This window comes from Triticum dicoccoides, chromosome 4A (genome assembly GCF_002162155.2).
Source record: "Triticum dicoccoides isolate Atlit2015 ecotype Zavitan chromosome 4A, WEW_v2.0, whole genome shotgun sequence".
NCBI classification, from domain to species: Eukaryota; Viridiplantae; Streptophyta; class Magnoliopsida; order Poales; family Poaceae; genus Triticum; species Triticum dicoccoides.
In genome coordinates this window covers 704,556,080-704,576,159 of record NC_041386.1, presented here as the reverse complement: position 1 = coordinate 704,576,159, position 20,080 = coordinate 704,556,080, and the positions used below count along the sequence as shown (strand labels likewise).

Genomic DNA, 20,080 nt, shown 5'->3' with positions numbered 1-20,080 from the left:
ATAGTAACATTGCCCCTTTATTTTTTTTCTTTTTCTTTTCATTTTTTTATTTTTTTTCTTTTCCTTTTTTTTTGGCCTTTTTTTCTTTGGGACAATGCTCTAATAATGATGATCACCACACTTTTATTGATTACAACACATGAATTACAACTCGAAACTAGAACAAGATATGACTCTATATGAATGCCTCCGGTGGTGTACAGGGATGATGCAATGAATCAAGAGTGACATGTATGAAAAATTATACATGGTGGCTTTGCCACAAATACGATGTCAACTACATGATCATGCAATGGCAATATGACAAAAGTAATGTATGTCATGATGATGATGAACGGAACGGTGGAAAGTTGCATGGAAATATATCCCGGAATGGCTATGAAAATGCCATAATATGTAGGTATGGTGGCTGTTTTGAGAAAGATATAAGGAGGTTCATGTTTGATAGAGCGTATCATATCACGGGGTTTGGATGCATCGGCGAAGTTTGCACCAGATCTCAAGGTGAGAAAGGGCAATGCACGGTACCGAAGAGGCTAGCAATGATGGAAAGGTAAAAGTGCGTATAATACATGGACTCAACATTAGTCAAAAGAACTCATATACTTATTAAAAAATTTAGAAGTCATCAAAAACCAAGCACTACGCGCATGCTCCTAGAGGGATAGATTGGTAGGAAAAGACCATCGCTCGTCCCCGACCGGCACTCATAAGGATGCAAAAGCCAGGTACACTTCATGTTTCAAATTTGTTACACAACTTTAACTATATGTGCATGCTACGGGACTTGCTAACTTCAACACAAGCATTCTTTAAATCCATAATCACCCAACTAGCATGACTTTAATATCACTACCTCCATATCTCAAAACAATTATCAAGCAACAAATTGATCATAACATCCAATTCACTTCTATGATAGTTGTTATTCAAATTACCATGATGTTTAAGACTCTCAAAATAATATAAGTGAAGCATGAGAGTTCATTAATTTCTACAAAATAAAACCACCGCCGTGCTCTAAAAAGATATAAGTGAAGTACTAGAGCAAACAACAAACTACTCCGAAAGATATAAGTGAAGATCAATGAGTAGTTAAATAATTATGCAACTATGCGAAGACTCTCTCTCATTTAAGAATTTCAGATCTTGGTATTTTATTCAAACAGCAAGCAAAACAAAGTAAAATGACATTGCAAGGATAGCACAACTCATGTGATGCCTACCGGGGCATACCCAAGCTTAGATGCTTGAGACTTCTTAGAATATTATCTTGGGGTGCCTTGGGCATCCCCAAGCTTGAGCTTTTGTGTCTCCCTAATTCCTTTTATATCTCGGTTTCCTAAATCTTGAAAACTTCATTCACAACAAACTCAACAAGAACTCGTGAGATAAGTTAGTATAAAACAATGCAAAACCTTATCATTTCTACTGTAACAAATTACTAACATTATTATTCAACATTGAATACTAAATTTCTCTGCATATTTAATACTCCCATCCTCAAATAGAATCATTAAACAAGCAAACATATGCAAACAATGCAAACATCACAGCAATCTACCAAAACATTACAATCTGTAAAGAATGCAAGAGTATCACTACTTCCCTAACTCCAAAAATTATAAGAAAAATACTACGCTGTAAAATATTTATCAGAGCTCATTATGAAAAAACATTCAACATTATATCACTCTCTGACTTTTCTAGGGAATGTTTGCAACAGCGGTAAACTTTCTGTTTTCAAACAGCAACATGTATACTAGCAAAATAAGCATGGTAAAGGCTATCCTTGACATTTTTATTGAAAATATAGATGCAAAATATTATTATAAGTAACAGAAAGCAAATACTAACAAAATATAATGACACTCCAATCAAAACACATATCATGTGGTAAATAAAAATATAGCTCCAAGTAAAGTTACCGATGAACCCGGGGCATCCCAAAGCTTAGGCTCTTGGTTGTCCTTAACTCGTAAGCTCCGTTAGTACAAGAAAACAAACCACCAATTTAAGGTACTATAATGAACTCATTCTTTATTCATATTGGTGTTAAACCTACTGTATTCCAACTTTTCTATGGTCCATACCCTTACATACTAGCCATAGATTCATCAAAATAAGCAAACAACACAATGAAAACAGAATCTGTCAAAAACAGAACAGTCTGTAGTAATCTGTATCAAACGTATACTTCTGGAACCCCACAAATTATGAAATAAATTGTTGGACCTGAGGAAATTTGTATATTAATCATCTTCAAAAAGAATCAACCTAAAATCACTCTTCTGTAAAAAATGGCAGCTAATCTCGTGAGCGCAAAGTTTCTGTTTTTACAGCATGATCATAAAGACTTCACCCAAGTCTTCACAAAGGTCCTACTTGGCACAAACACTAATTAAAACATGAAACCACATCTAAACAGAGGCTAGATGAATTATTTATTACTAAACAGGAACAAAAAGCAAGGAACACAAATAAATTGGGTTGCCTCCCAACAAGCGCTATCGTTTAACGCCCCTATCTAGGCATGAGGATATCAATGATGCTCACATAAAAGATAAGAATTGGAACATAAAGAGAGCATCATGAAGAATATGACTAGCACATTTAAGCCTAACCCATTTCCTATGCATAGGGATTTTGTGAGCAAACAACTTATGGGAACAATAATCAACTAGCATAGGAAGGTACAACAAGCATAGCTTCAAAATTTTCAACACATAGAGAGGAAACTTGATATTATTGCAATATGTAGAAGCATATGATCCTCTCTCAAAATAATTTTCAGTAGCATCATGAATGAATTCAACAATATAACCAGCACCTAAAGCATTCTTTTCATGATCTACAAGCATAGAAAATTTATTACTCTCCACATAAGCAAAATTCTTCTCATTCAGAATGTTGGGAGTATCATAAGAGACTTGAATACTATAAATTGTTTCCACATTAAAAGAATAATGTTCAGAAAAAAAGTAATCATAATCATGAGAAGTTTTATAAATATAATCATCACTACTCTTTATAGCATAAGTTTTATCACAATAATCATCATAAGTAGCAAATTTTTTCTCATCATAGTCGATTGAAACCTCTTTCAAGATAGTGGAATCATCACTAAATAAAGTTGACACTCTTCCAAATCCACTTCCATAAATATTATAAGATTCAACACCCTCCAAAATAGTGGGATCACTACTTCCTAAAGTTTACACTCTTCCAAACCCACTTTCATCAATATAATCATAAGTATGAGGCATGCTATCATCATAACAACTTTGCATATCAAAACTTGGGAGGCTAAAAATATCATCTTCATTAAACGTAGCATCCCCAAGCTTGGGACAAACATTAATTTCAGAAAATATATTCTCAAATATTTCATCCTCATCAAACATAGCTTCCCCAAGCTTGGGACTTTTCATATCATAAGCATAATCACTCTCATCATTAATAGCATGGATAGCACCAATAGTATAGCAATTATCATCATCACAATGAGTAGTAGGAGCAACATCATTTGGGAGGGATACCTTTTTACCTTTGCTGCTCCTTCTCTTCCTTTTCTTCTTCACATTATGTGTGGGTTCAACCTTCTTCTTTGAGCTCCTTATTGATGAGATTGGTTGAATAGAAGGCTCCTCCTCAATACCTGATTCATCATAAGAAATAATAGGAGGATAATGGGAAGTCTCGTCCCTTTCATTAGTATTCTCTTCATCTTCTATTTGCTCTCTTTTATTTAGGTAATTGGCAATATAAGGATTTTTAATGCAATTCACCATACAATACATATAAATCTTCTCTAGATCAAAATCAAAGAGTTTCTCAAGGGCAAATTCTGGAAGATTCTTAGTTAAACGTTTCAATTCTTCATAACCCAAAAGCAAACTAAGTTCATTATAATGTGCAAGGGAAATCAAATCATCACAATTTTTGGACACAATTCGATCATGAAATAATTTGCATCGGAGATGTAAATGACCACGTTCATTGCAAAGTTCACAAGTACGGCAAAGGAAATGTAAATTTTCAGCATTATTATCTAGCCTTTCTTGCAACAATTTAGTTTCTAAATGCCTATGCCTCTTGCAATATCCATTTTCCCTATTTGGTGTGTCCATGCAAACCCAATGTTCTCCACAAAAATCAACATACTTATAAGGGACATTTTTATCATAACTAGTGCAATCATCATTAGTACTATGGATATTAAAAGAATTCATACTAAAAACATTGCAATCATGCTCATCATTCAAAGATTTAGTATCAAACATTTTATATATTTCTTCTTCTAGCACTTGAGCACAATTTTCCTTTTCATCATACTTACGAAAGATATTAAAAAAGATGAAGCCTAATAGGCAAACTCAATTCCAATTTTTTGCGTAGTTTTCTTTTATAGACGAAACTAGTGATAAAACAAGAAACAAAAAGATTCGATTGCAAGATCTAAAGATATACCTTCAAGCACTCACCTCCCCGGCAACGACGCAAGAAAAGCGCTTGATGTCTACTACACAACCTTCTTCTTGTAGACGTTGTTGGGCCTCCAAGTGCAGAGGTTTGTAGGACAGTAGCAAATTTCCCTCAAGTGGATGACCTAAGGTTTATCAATCCGTGGGAGGCGTAGGATGAAGATGGTCTCTCTCAAACAACCCTGCAACCAAATAACAAAGAGTCTCTTGTGTCCCCAACACACCCATTACAATGGTAAATTGTATAGGTGCACTAGTTCGGTGAAGAGATGGTGATACAAGTGCAATATGGATAGTAGATAAACATATTTTTAATCTGGAAATAAAAAAACAGCAAGGTAACTAATGATAAAAGTGAGCGTAAACGGTATTGCAATCGTAGGAAACAAGGCCTAAGGTTCATACTTTCACTAGTGCAAGTTCTCTCAACAATAATAACATAATTGGATCATATAACTATCCCTCAACATCCAACAAAAGAGTCACTCCAAAGTCACTAATAGCGGAGAAAAAACAAAGAGATTATGGTAGGGTACGAAACCACCTCAAAGTTATCCTTTTTTATCTGTCTATTCAAGAGTCCGTAGTAAAATGAAATGAAGCTATTCTTTCCGTTTGATCTATCATAGAGTTCATACTAGAATAACACCTTAAGACACAAATCAACCAAAACCCTAATGTCACCTAGATACTCCATTGTCACCTCAAGTATCCGTGGGCATGATTATACGATATGCATCACACAATCTCAGATTCATCTATTGAACCAACACAAAGTACTTCAAAGAGTGCCCCAAAGTTTCTACCGGAGAAGGCGAAAACGTGTGCCAACCCCTATGCATGGGTTCATGGGTGGAACCCGCAAGTTGATCACCAAAACCTACATCAAGTGGATCACGTGAATAGCCCATTGTCACCACAGATACGCACGGCAAGACATACATCAAGTGTTCTCAAATTATTAAAGACTCAATCTGATAAGATAACTAAAAGGGGAAAACTCAATTCATCACAAGAGAGTAGAGGGGGAGAAACATCATAAGATACAACTATAATAGCAAAGCTCGCGATACATTAAGATCGTGCCATAGAGGGAACACGAGAGAGAACACGCGAGAGAGACATCAAACACATAGCTACTGGTACATACCCTCAGCCCTGAGGGTGAACTACTCCGTCCTCGTCATGGAGAGCACTGGGATGGTGAAGATGGCCACTGGTGAGGGGTTCCCCATCCGGCAGGGTGCCGGAACGGGCTCCCGAGAGGTTTTTGGTGGCTATAGAGGCTTGCGGCGGCAGAACTCCCGATCTATCTTCGTTGTCGATGTTTTTAGGGTATATGGGATTATATAGGTGAAGGAAGTCGGTCGGGGGGTGCTCGAGGGGCCCAGGAGATAGGGGGCGCGCCCAGTAGGGGGGCACGCCCTCCTATCTCCTGGCCTCCTCGAGGCTCTTCTGACGTGGACTCCAAGTCTCCCGGATCATATTCTTCCCAAAAATCACGCTCCCGAAGGTTTCATTCTGTTTGGACTCCATTTGATATTCCTTTTCTTTGAAACACTGAAATAGGCTAGAAAACAACAATATGGGCTGGGCCTCCAGTTAGTAGTTAGTCCCAAAAGTAATATAAAAGTGTATAAGAAAGCCCATAATCATCCAAAACAGGTAATATAATAGCATGGAACAATCAAAAATTATCGATACGTCGGAGACGTATCAGAAATTATCGTCATCATCATCACCAACAACTCTCCCATCTTGGGGAGAGCTGTCTTCATCAACATCTTCACAGCACCAACTCATCTCAAACCCTAGTACATCTCTTGTGTTCAATCTTTGTATCAAAACTATAGATTGGTTCTTGTGGGTGACTAGTACTGTTGATTACTTCTTGTAGTTGATTATTATATGGTTTATTTGGTGGAAGATTATATGTTCAGATCCATTATGCTATATAATACCCCTCTGATCTTGAGCATGTTTATTATTTGTGAGTAGTTACTTTCATTCTTGAGGTCACGGGAGAAATCATGTTGCAAGTAATCATGTGAACTTGATATGTGTTAGGTATTTTGATGTTATGTATGTTGCCATTCTCTTAGTGGTGTCATGTGAACATCGACTACATGACACTTCACAATATTTGGGCCTAAGAGAATGCATTGTGGATTATTTATTAGATGGTGCGTTGCGAGTATGACAGAAGCTTAAACCCTAGTTTATGCGCTATTTCGTAAGTTTAATGCTATGGTTAGAATTTATTCTTAACACTTTTCTTGTAGTTGCGGATGCTTGCGAGAGGGTTAATCATAAGTAGGAGGTTTGTGTTGGGGAACGTTGCAGAAAACAAAAATTTTCCTACTCGTTTCACCAAGATCATCTAGGAGTTCATCTAGCAACGAGTGATTAGATGCATCTACATACCTTTGTAGATCGCGAGCGGAAGCGTTCAAAAGAACGGTGATGATGTAGTCGTACTCGACGTGATCCAAATCACCGATGACCAGCGCCGAACGGACGGCACCTCCGCGTTCAACACACGTACGGGACAGCCACGTCTCCTCCTTCTTGATCCAGCAAGGGAGGGAGGAGAGGTTGAGGGAGATGGCACCAGCAGCAGCACGACGGCGTGGTGTTGATGGAGCTGCAGTACTCCGGCAGAGCTTCGCTAAGCACTATGGAGGTGGAGGAGGTGTTGGGGAGGGAGAAGGAGGTAACCAAAGGCCAAGGCGTTCAGGTATGAAGTCCCTCCTCTCCCCCACTATATATAGGGGTGCCAAGGGGGGTGGCCGGCCCTAGGAGATCCAATCTCCTAGGGGGTGCGGCGGCCAAGGGGGGTTTCCCTGCCCCCCAAGGCACCTAGGAGGTGCCTTCCCCTCCTAGGACTCTTCCCCTCTCAAACCCTAGGCGCATGGGCCTATGTGGGGCTGGTGCCCTTGGCCCATTAGGCCAAGGCGCACCCCCTACAGCCCATGTGGCCCCCCCGGGACAGGTGGACCCACCCGGTGGACCCCCGGGACCCTTCCGGTGGTCCCGGTACAATACCGATAACCCCGAAACTTGTCCCGATGCCCGAAACAGGACTTCCCATATATAAATCTTTACCTCCGGACCATTCCGGAACTCCTCGTGACGTCCGGGATCTCATCCGGGACTCCGAACAACATTCGGGTTACTGCATATACATATCCCTACAACCCTAGCGTAACTGAACGTTAAGTGTGTAGACCCTACGGGTTCGGGAGACAAGCAGACATGACCGAGACGACTCTCCGGTCAATAACCAACAGCGGGATCTGGATACCCATGCTGGCTCCCACATGCTCCACGATGATCTCATCGGATGAACCACGATGTCGAGGATTCTATCAACCCCGTACGCTATTCCCTTTGTCTATCGATATGTTACTTGCCCGAGATTCGATCGTCGGTATCCCAATACCTCGTTCAATCTCGTTACCGGCAAGTCACTTTACTCGTACCGTAATGCATGATCCCGTGACCAGACACTTGGTCACTCTGAGCTCATTATGATGATGCATTACCGAGTGGGCCCAGTGATACCTCTCCGTCATACGGAGTGACAAATCCCAGTCTTGATCCATGTCACCCAACAGACACTTTCGGAGATGCCCGTAGTCTACCTTTATAGTCACCCAGTTACGTTGTGACGTTTGGCATACCCAAAGCACTCCTACGGTATCCGGGAGTTACACGATCTCATGGTCTAAGGAAAAGATACTTGACATTGGAAAACTCTAGCAAATGAACTATACGATCTTGTGCTATGTTTAGGATTGGGTCTTGTCCATCACATCATTCTCCTAATGATGTGATCTCGTTATCAATGACATCCAGTGTCCATAGTCAGGAAACCATGACTATCTGTTGATCAACGAGCTAGTCAACTAGAGGCTTACTAGGGACATGTTGATGTCTGTTATTCACACATGTATTACGATTTCCGGATAACACAATTATAGCATGAATAAAGACAATTATCATGAACAAGGAAATATAATAATAATGCTTTTATTATTGCCTCTAGGGAATATTTCCAACAGTCTCCCACTTGCACTAGAGTCAATAATCTAGTTACATTGTGATGAATCGAACACCCATGGAATTCTGGTGTTGATCATGTTTTGCTCTAGGGAGAGGTTTAGTCAACGGATCTGCTACATTCAGGTCCGTATGTACTTTACAAATCTCTATGTCTCCATCTTGAACATTTTCACGAATGGAGTTGAAGCGACGCTTGATGTGCCTTGTCTTCTTGTGAAACCTGGGCTCCTTGGCAAGTGCAATAGCTCCAGTGTTGTCACAGAAGAGCTTGATCGGCCCCGACGCATTGGGTATGACTCCTAGGTCGGTGATGAACTCCTTCACCCATATTGCTTCATGTGCTGCCTCCGAGGCTGCCATGTACTCCGCCTCACATGTAGATCCCGCCACGATGCTTTGCTTGCAACTGCACCAGCTTACTGCCCCACCATTCAAAATATACACGTATCCGGTTTGTGACTTAGAGTCATCCAGATCTGTGTCGAAGCTAGCGTCGACGTAACCCTTTACGACGAGCTCTTCGTCACCTCCATAAACAAGAAACATTTCCTTAGTCCTTTTCAGGTACTTCAGGATATTCTTGACCGCTGTCCAGTGTTCCTTGCCGGGATTACTTTGGTACCTTCCTACCAAACTGACGGCAAGGTTAACATCAGGTCTGGTACACAGCATGGCATACATAATAGAACCTATGGCTGAGGCATAGGGGATGACGCTCATCTCTTCTATATCTTCTGCCGTGGTCGGACATTGAGCTGAGCTCAATTTCATACCTTGCAACACAGGCAAGAACCCCTTCTTGGATTGATCCATATTGAACTTCTTCAATATCTTATCAAGGTATGTGCTTTGTGAAAGACCTATGAGGCGTCTCGATCTATCTCTATAGATTTTGATGCCTAATATATAAGCAGCTTCTCCAAGGTCCTTCATTGAAAAACTTTTATTCAAGTAGGCCTTGATGCTATCCAAGAGTTCTATATCATTTCCCATCAACAGTATGTCATCTACATATAGTATGAGAAATGCTATAGAGCTCCCACTCACTTTCTTGTAAACGCAGGCTTCTCCATAAGTCTGTGTAAACCCAAACGCTTTGATCATCTCATCAAAGCGAATGTTCCAACTCCGAGATGCTTGCACCAGCCCATAAATCGAGCGTTGGAGCTTGCACACTTTGTCAGCATTCTTAGGATCGACAAAACCTTCCGGCTGCATCATATACAATTCTTCCTTAAGGAAACCATTAAGGAATGCCGTTTTGACGTCCATTTGCCATATTTCGTAATCATAGAATGCGGCAATTGCTAACATGATTCGGACGGACTTCAGCTTCGCTACCGGTGAGAAAGTCTCATCGTAGTCAACCCCTTGAACTTGTCGATAACCCTTAGCGACAAGCCGAGCTTTATAGATGGTCACATTACCATCCGCGTCTGTCTTCTTCTTAAAGATCCATTTATTTTCTATGGCTCGCCGTTCAACGGGCAAGTCAGTCAAAGTCCATACTTTGTTTTCATACATGGATCCTATCTCGGATTTCATGGTTTCTAGCCATTTGTCGGAATCCGGGCCCGCCATCGCTTCTTCATAGTTCAAAGGTTCACCGTTGTCTAACAACATGATTTCCAAGACAGGGTTGCCGTACCACTCTGGTGCGGAACGTGTCCTTGTGGACCTTCGAATTTCAGTAGGAGCTTGATCAGAAGTATCTTGATCATTATCATTAACTTCCTCTCTAGTTGGTGCTGGCACCTCAGGAACATTTTCTTGAGTTGCGCCATTTTCCGGTTCAAGAGGCAATACTTCATCAAGCTCTACTTTCCTCCCACTTACTTCTTTCGAGAGAAACTCTTTCTCCAGAAAGGACCCATTCTTGGCAACAAAGATCTTGCCTTCGGATCTTAAGGTAGAAGGTGTACCCAATAGTTTCTTTTGGGTACCCTATGAAGACGCATTTTTCCGATTTGGGTTCGAGCTTTTCAGGTTGAAGTTTCTTGACATAAGCATCGCATCCCCAAACTTTTAGAAACGACAGCTTAGGTTTCTTCCCAAACCATAATTCATACGGTGTCGTCTTAACGGATTTCGACGGAGCCCTATTTAAAGTGAATGCGGCAGTCTCTAAAGCATAGCCCCAAAAAGAAAGCGGTAAATCGGTAAGAGACATCATAGATCGCACCATATCTAACAGAGTGCGATTACGACGTTCGGACACACCATTACGCTGAGGTGTTCCAGGCGGCGTGAGTTGTGAAACTATTCCACATTTTCTTAAGTGTGCCCCAAACTCGTGACTCAAGTATTCTCCTCCATGATCTGATCGTAGAAACTTGATTTTCCTGTCACGTTGATTTTCAACCTCACTCTGAAATTCCTTGAACTTTTCAAAGGTTTCAGACTTGTGTTTCATTAAGTAGATATACCCATACCTACTTAAATCATCAGTGAGGGTGAGAACATAACGATAGCCACCGCGAGCCTCAACACTCATTGGACCGCACACATCAGTATGTATGATTTCCAATAAGTCGGTTGCTCGCTCCATTGTTCCTGAGAACGGAGTCTTGGTCATTTTACCCATAAGGCATGGTTCGCACGTGTCAAATGATTCATCATCAAGAGACTCTAAAAGCCCATCAGCATGGAGCTTCTTCATGCATTTGACACCTATGTGACCAAGGCGGCAGTGCCACAAGTATGTGGGACTATCATTATCAACCTTACTTCTTTTGGTACTCACATTATGAACATGTGTAGCATCACGTTCGAGATTCATAAAGAATAAACCATTCACCATAGGAGCATGACCATAAAACATATCTCTCATAAAAATGGAACAACCATTATTCTCAGATTTAAAAGAGTAGCCATCTCGAATTAAACGAGATCCCGATACAATGTTCATGCTCAAAGCTAGCACTAAATAACAATTATTAAGGTTTAAAACTAATCCCGAAGGGAGATGCAGAGGTAGCGTGCCGACGGCGATCACATTGACCTTGGAACCATTCCCGACGCGCATCGTCACCTCGTCCTTTGCCAGTTTCCGCTTATTCCGCAGCCCCTGCTTTCAGTTACAAATGTGAGCAACTGCACCGGTATCAAATACCCAGGAGCTACTACGGGCACTAGTAAGGTACACATCAATTACATGTATATCACATATACCTTTTGTTTTGCCGGCCTTCTTATCCGCTAAGTACTTAGGGCAGTTCCGCTTCCAGTGACCGCTTCCCTTGCAATAAAAGCACTCAGTCTCGGGCTTGGGTCCATTCTTTGGGTTCTTCCCGGCAGCTTGCTTGCCGGGCGCGGCAACCTCCTTGCCGTCCTTCTTGAAGTTCTTTTTACCCTTGCCTTTCTTGAACTTAGTGGTTTTATTGACCATCAACACTTGATGTTCCTTCCTGACTTCTACCTCTGCTGATTTCAGCATAGCAAATACTTCAGGAATGGTCTTTTCCATCCCCTGCATATTGAAGTTCATCACAAAGCTCTTGTAGCTTGGTGGAAGCGACTGGAGGATTCTGTCAATGACCGCATCATCCGGGAGATTAACTCCCAGCTGAGTCAAGCGGTTATGCAACCCAGACATAGTGAGTATGTGCTCACTGACAGAACTGTTTTCCTCCATCTTACAGCTGAAGAATTTGTCGGAGACTTCATATCTCTCGACCCGGGCATGAGCTTGGAAAACCATTTTCAGCTCTTCGAACATCTCATATGCTCCATGTCTCTCAAAACGCTTTTGGAGCCCCGGCTCTAGGCTGTAAAGCATGCCGCACTGAACGAGGGAGTAGTCATCAAAACGTGCCTGCCAAGCGTTCATAACATCTTGTTCTGCAGGGAGAACGGGTGCGTCACCAAGTGGTGCTTGTAGGACATAATCTTTCTTGGCAGCTATGAGGATGATCCTCAGGTTCCGGACCCAGTCCGTATAGTTGCTGCCATCGTCTTTCAGCTTAGTTTTCTCTAGGAACGCGTTGAAGTTGAGGACTACATTGGCCATTTGATCTACAAGACATATTGCAAAGATTTTAGACTAAGTTCATGATAATTAAGTTCAACTAATCAAATTATTAGAGAACTCCCACTTAGATTAGACATCCCTCTAGTCATCTAAGTATTACATGATCCGAGTTAAACTAGACCGTGTCCGATCATCACGTGAGACGGACTAGTCAACATCGGTGAACATCTTCATGTTGATCGTATCTTCTATACGACTCATGCTCGACCTTTCGGTCTTCTTTGTTCCGAGGCCATGTCTGTACATGCTAGGCTCGTCAAGTCAACCTAAGTGTTTGCATATGTAAATCTGTCTTACACCCGTTGTATGTGAACGTCTGAATAAAACACCCGATCATCACGTGGTGTTTTGAAACAGCGAACTGTCGCAACGGTGCACAGTTAGGGGGAACACTTCTTGAATTTATTGTGAGGGATCATCTTATTTACTACCGTCGTTCTAAGTAAACAAGATGCAAAACATGATAAACATCACATGCAATCAAATAATAAACGTGACATGATATGGCCAATATCACATAGCTCCTTTGATCTCCATCTTGGGGCTCCATGATCATCTTGTCACCGGCTTGACACCATGATCCCCATCATCATGATCTCCATCATCGTGTCTCCATGAAGTTCCTCGCCAACTATTACTTCTACTACTATGGCTAACGCGTTTAGCAATAAAGCAAAGTAATTTACATGGCGTTTCTTGATGACACGCAGGTCATATAAAAGAATAAAGACAACTCCTATGGCTCCTGCCGGTTGTCATACTCATTGACATGCAAGTCGTGATTCCTATTACAATAGCATGAACATCTCATACATCACATATAGATCATTCATCATTCATCACAACTTTGGCCATATCATATCACAAACCACTTGCTGCAAAAACAAGTTAGACGTCCTCTAATTGTTGTTGCAAGTTTTACGTTGCTGAATTAGGGTTCTAACAAGAACGTTTTCTTACCTACGTTAAAGCCACAACGTGATTTGTCAACTTCTATTTACCCTTCATAAGGACCCTGTTCATCGATTCCGCTCCAACTAAAGTAGGAGATACAGACACCCGCCAGCCACCTTATGCAACTAGTGCATGTTAGTCGGTGGAACCGGTCTCACGTAAGCGTACGTGTAAGGTTGGTCCGGGCCGCTTCATCCCACAATACCGCTGAAGCAAGAAAGGACTAGTAACGGCAAGAAAGTTGACAAATCTACGCCCACAACAAATTGTGTTCTACTCGCGCAAGAAGAACTACGCATAGACCTAGCTCATGATGCCACTGTTGGGGAACGTTGCAGAAAACAAAAAATTTCCTACTCGTTTCACCAAGATCATCTAGGAGTTCATCTAGCAACGAGTGATTAGATGCATCTACATACCTTTGTAGATCGCGAGCGGAAGCGTTCAAAAGAACGGTGATGATGTAGTCGTACTCGACGTGATCCAAATCACCGATGACCAGCGCCGAACGGACGGCACCTCCGCGTTCAACACACGTACGGGACAGCCACGTCTCCTCCTTCTTGATCCAGCAAGGGAGGGAGGAGAGGTTGAGGGAGATGGCACCAGCAGCAGCACGACGGCGTGGTGTTGATGGAGCTGCAGTACTCCGGCAGAGCTTCGCTAAGCACTATGGAGGTGGAGGAGGTGTTGGGGAGGGAGAAGGAGGCAACCAAAGGCCAAGGCGTTCAGGTATGAAGTCCCTCCTCTCCCCCACTATATATAGGGGTGCCAAGGGGGGGTGGCCGGCCCTAGGAGATCCAATCTCCTAGGGGGTGCGGCGGCCAAGGGGGGTTTCCCTCCCCCCCAAGGCACCTAGGAGGTGCCTTCCCCTCCTAGGACTCTTCCCCTCTCAAACCCTAGGCGCATGGGCCTATGTGGGGCTGGTGCCCTTGGCCCATTAGGCCAAGGCGCACCCCCTACAGCCCATGTGGCCCCCCCCCGGGACAGGTGGACCCACCCGGTGGACCCCCGGGACCCATCCGGTGGTCCCGGTACAATACTGATAACCCCGAAACTTGTCCCGATGCCCGAAACAGGACTTCCCATATATAAATCTTTACCTCCGGACCATTCCGGAACTCCTCGTGACGTCCGGGATCTCATCCGGGACTCCGAACAACATTCGGGTTACTGCATATACATATCCCTACAACCCTAGCGTAACTGAACGTTAAGTGTGTAGACCCTACGGGTTCGGGAGACAAGCAGACATGACCGAGACGACTCTCCGGTCAATAACCAACAGCGGGATCTGGATACCCATGCTGGCTCCCACATGCTCCACGATGATCTCATCGGATGAACCACGATGTCGAGGATTCTATCAACCCCGTACGCTATTCCCTTTGTCTATCGATATGTTACTTGCCCGAGATTCGATCGTCGGTATCCCAATACCTCGTTCAATCTCGTTACCGGCAAGTCACTTTACTCGTACCGTAATGCATGATCCCGTGACCAGACACTTGGTCACTCTGAGCTCATTATGATGATGCATTACCGAGTGGGCCCAGTGATACCTCTCCGTCATACGGAGTGACAAATCCCAGTCTTGATCCATGTCACCCAACAGACACTTTCGGAGATGCCCGTAGTCTACCTTTATAGTCACCCAGTTACGTTGTGACGTTTGGCATACCCAAAGCACTCCTACGGTATCCGGGAGTTACACGATCTCATGGTCTAAGGAAAAGATACTTGACATTGGAAAACTCTAGCAAATGAACTATACGATCTTGTGCTATGTTTAGGATTGGGTCTTGTCCATCACATCATTCTCCTAATGATGTGATCTCGTTGTCAATGACATCCAGTGTCCATAGTCAGGAAACCATGACTATCTGTTGATCAACGAGCTAGTCAACTAGAGGCTTACTAGGGACATGTTGATATCTGTTATTCACACATGTATTACGATTTCCGGATAACACAATTATAGCATGAATAAAGACAATTATCATGAACAAGGAAATATAAAATAATGCTTTTATTATTGCCTCTAGGGCATATTTCCAACAGTTTGTTCAAGTAAGAACAACACCTAAGCACCGGTCCACCCACATATCAAATTATCAAAGTACCAAACACGAATTAAGCTAACATGATGAGAGTGACTAGATGAAATTACCATGTACCCTCAAGAACACTTTGCTTATCATAAGAAACCGTTTTGTCCTATCCTTTGCCTCAAAAGGATTGGGCTACTTTGCTCCAATTTTGTTACTACTTTTGTTACTTGCTCGTTACAAATTATCTTGCTACGAAACTACTCAGCTACATACAATTTTAGCACTTGTAGACAATACCTTATTCAAAACCACTTGTCATTTCCTTCCGCTCCTCGTTGGGTTCGACACTCTTACTTATCGGAAAGGCTACAATTGACCCCATATACTTGTGGGTCATCAAGGCTATTTTCTGGTGCCATTGCCAGGGAGTGAAGCGCTCTTGGTAAGGAAACATTATTACTACATGCTGAAATTTATTGTAACTTGCTACTATGGAAAACAATCATTTGAGTGGTTCGTTCGGGGTATCTTCACCTCGACCGGAACCACAATTAGTTGCCTCTCAACATAGCAACCGAACCGGTATCTATTACCATGGTGCTACTAGGAGTACTAGTAAAGTACACATTAATATAATGTAATCCAATATACTTCTGCCGACCTTGCCAGCCTTCTTATCGACCAAGTATCTAGGGTAATTCTGCTCCAGTGACCGTTCCCCTTATTACAGAAGCACTTAGTCTCGGGATTGGGTTCAACCTTGGGTTTCTTCACTAGAGCAGCAACTGATTTGCCGTTTCATGAAGTATCCCTTCTTGCCCTTGCCCTTCTTGAAACTAATGGTTTTACTAACCATCAACAATTGATGCTCCTACTTGACTTGTACTTTCGCGGTGTCAAACATCGCGAATAGCTCAAGGATCATCATATCTATCCCTGATATGTTATAGTTCATCACGAAGCTCTAGTAGCTTGGTGGCAGTGACTTTGGAGAACCATCACTATCTCATCTGGAAGATTAATTCCCACTTGATTCAAGTGATTGTAGTACTCAGACAATCTGAGCACATGCTCAATGATTGAGCTTTTCTCCCTTTGTTTGCAGGTTAAGAACTTGTCGGAGGTCTCATACCTCTTGACGTGGGCACGAGCCTGAAATCCTAATTTCAGCTCTTGGAACATCTCATATATTCTAACGTTTCAAAAATTTCTTTGGTGCCTCAATTCTAAACCGTTTAACATTACGCACTGAACTATCACGTAGTCATCAAAACGAGTATGTTAGATGTTCGCAACATCCACAAACAACGCTCGAGGTTCAGCACACCGAGCGGTGCATTAAGGACATAAGCCTTCTGTGCAGCAATGAGGACAATCCTCAGTATACGGACCCAGTCCGCATAATTTCTACTGTCAACTTTCAACTAAATTTTCTCTAGGAACATATCTTAAAACAGTAGAACTAAAGCATAGGCTACGACATAATTTGCAAAGACCTTTTGACTATGTTCATGATAATTAAGTTCATCTGATTATTTAATGAACTCCCACTTAGATAGACATCCCTCTAGTCATCTAAGTGATCCATGATCCGAGTCAACTAGGCCATGTCCGATCATCACGTGAGACGAACTAGTCATCATCGGTGAACATCTTCATGTTGATCGCATCTGCTATACGACTCATGTTCGACCTTTCGGTCTCTTGTGTTCCGAGGCCATGTCTGTACATGCTAGGCTCGTCAAGTCAACCTAAGTGTTTTGCATCTGTAAATCTGGCTTACACCCGTTGTATGCGAACGTTAGAATCTATTACACCCGATCATCACGTGGTGCTTCGAAACAACGAACCTTCGCAACGGTGCACAGTTAGGGGGAACACTTTTTGAAATTTTATGAGGGATCATCTTATTTATGCTACCGTCGTTCTAAGAAAATAAGATACGAAAACATGATAAACATCTCATGCAATCAAATAGTGACATGATATGGCCAATATCATTTTGCTCCTTTTGATCTCCATCTTCGGGGCGCCATGATCATCATCATCACCGGCATGACACCTCTCCATCATCGTGTCTTCATGAAGTTGTCTCGCCAACTATTACTCCTACTACTATGGCTAACGGTTTAGCAATAAATTAAAGTAATTACATGGCGTTATTCAATGACACGTAGGTCATACAATAAATTAAGACAACTCCTATGGCTCCTGCCGGTTGTCATACTCATCGACATGCAAGTCGTGATTCCTATTACAAGAACATGATCAATCTCATACATCCCATATATATCATTCATCACATCCTTTTGGCCATATCACATCACACGACATATGCTGCAAAAACAAGTTAGACGTCCTCTAATTGTTGTTGCAAGTTTTTACGTGGCTGCTATAGGTTTCTGGCAAGAACGTTTCTTACCTACACCAAAACCACAACGTGATATGCCAATTGCTATTTACCCTTCATAAGGACCCTTTTCATCGAATCCAATCCTACTAAACTGGAAGAGACAGACACCCTCTAGCCACCTTATGCAACTAGTGGATGTCAGTCGGTGGAACCTGTCTCACGTAAGCGTACGTGTAAGGTCGGTCCGGGCCGCTTCATCCCACGATGCCGCCGAATCAAGATAAGACTAGTAGTGGCAAGTAAATTGACAAAATCGACGCCCACAACAACATGTGTTCTACTCATGCATAGAAACTACGCATAGACCTAGCTCATGATGCCACTATCGGGGAACGTAGCAGAAATTCAAAATTTTCTACGCATCACCAAGATCAATCTATGGAGATTCTAGCAACAAGAGAGGGAGAGGATGAGCATCTTCATACCTTTGAAGATCGCTAAGCGGAAGCGTTACAAGAACGCGGATGGTGGAGTCGTACTCACGGCGATTCAAATCGCGGAAGATCCGATCTAGCGCCGAACGGACGGCGCCTCCGTGTTCAATACACTTACAGCCCGGGGACGTCTCCTCCTTCTTGATCCAGCAAGGGGAGAGGAGAAGTTGAGGGAGAACTCCGACAACACGACGGTGTGGTGGTGGTGGAGCTCGTGGTTCTCTAGCAGGGCTTCGCCAAGCACTACGGAGGAGGAGGAGGTGTTGGAGGAGGGAGAGGGCTGCGCCAGGGAAGGGTGTGGCTGCCCTCCCACCCCCTCACTATATATAGGGGGGAGGGGGGAGGGGGTCGACCCCTCTAGATGGATCTAGAGGAGGGGGCGGCGGCCAGGGGAAACCCGAGATGGGTTTGGGCGCCCCCACCCCCTAGGAAACTTGCCCCCCAAGCCGGGAGGGCAGGCTGCCCTAGGGCTGGCGCCCCTACCTCTCCAGGTTATGTGAGATGGGGTGGGCGGGGCACTCAGCTCCTTAGTGGGCTGATGTGCCCCCTCCCCTTGGCCCATAAGGCCCCCCAACACTTGTCGGGGCGTCTGAAACCCCTTTCGGACACGTTGGTAATCACCTGGTACCCCCAGAACAATTCCGGACTCCAATACCCTTCATCCAATATATCGATCTTCACCTCCGGACTATTCCGGAGCTCCTCGTCACGTCCGCGATCTCATCCGGGACTCCGAACAACCTTCGGTAACCGCATACTATTTCCAAAAACAACTCTAGTGTCACCGAACCTTAAGTGTGTAGACCCTACGGCTTCGGGAACCTTGCAGACATGACCAAGACATCTCTCCGGCCAATAACCAACAGCGGGATTTGGATACCCATGTTGGCTCCCACATGTTCCACGATGATCTCATCGAATGAACCACAATGTCGAGGATTGAAGCAATCCCGTATACAATTTCCTTTGTCAATCGGTACGTTACTTGCCCGAGATTCGATCGTCGGTATCTCAATACCTCGTTCAATCTCGTTACCGGCAAGTCACTTTACTCGTTCCGTAATGCATGATCCCGTGACTAACTACTTAGTCACATTGAGCTCATTATGATGATGCATTACCGAGTGGGACCAGAGATACCTCTCCGTCATACGGAGTGACAAATCCTAGTCTCGATTCATGCCAACCCAACAGACATTTTCGGAGATACCTATAGTGCACCATTATAGCCATCCAGTTACGTTGTGACGTTTGGTACACCCAAAGCATTCCTACGGTATCCGGGAGTTGCACAATCTCATGGTCTAAGGAAATGATACTTGACATTAGAAAAGCTTTTAGCAAACGAACTACACGATCTTGTGCTATGCTTAGGATTGGGACTTTTCCATCACATCATTCTCCTAATGATGTGATCCCGTTATCAATGACATCCAATGTCCATGGTCAGGAAACCATAACCATCTATTGATCAAGAAGCTAGTCAACTAGAGGCTCACTAGGGACATGTTGTAGTCTATGTGTTCACACATGTATTACGGTTTCCAGTTAATACAATTATAGCATGAACAATAGACAATTATCATGAACAAGTAAATATAATAATAACCATTTTATTATTGCCTCTAGGGCATATTTCCAACAATATA

The 20,080-nt window shown here is 42.9% G+C and overlaps 1 protein-coding gene across 1 annotated transcript in view; it reads right to left on the bottom strand.

Annotated features, from left to right (window-relative positions):
• LOC119288038 overlaps positions 1–20,080 on the bottom strand; it is a 68,410-nt gene that overhangs the window by 46,042 nt on the left and 2,288 nt on the right. The window lies entirely within an intron of this gene.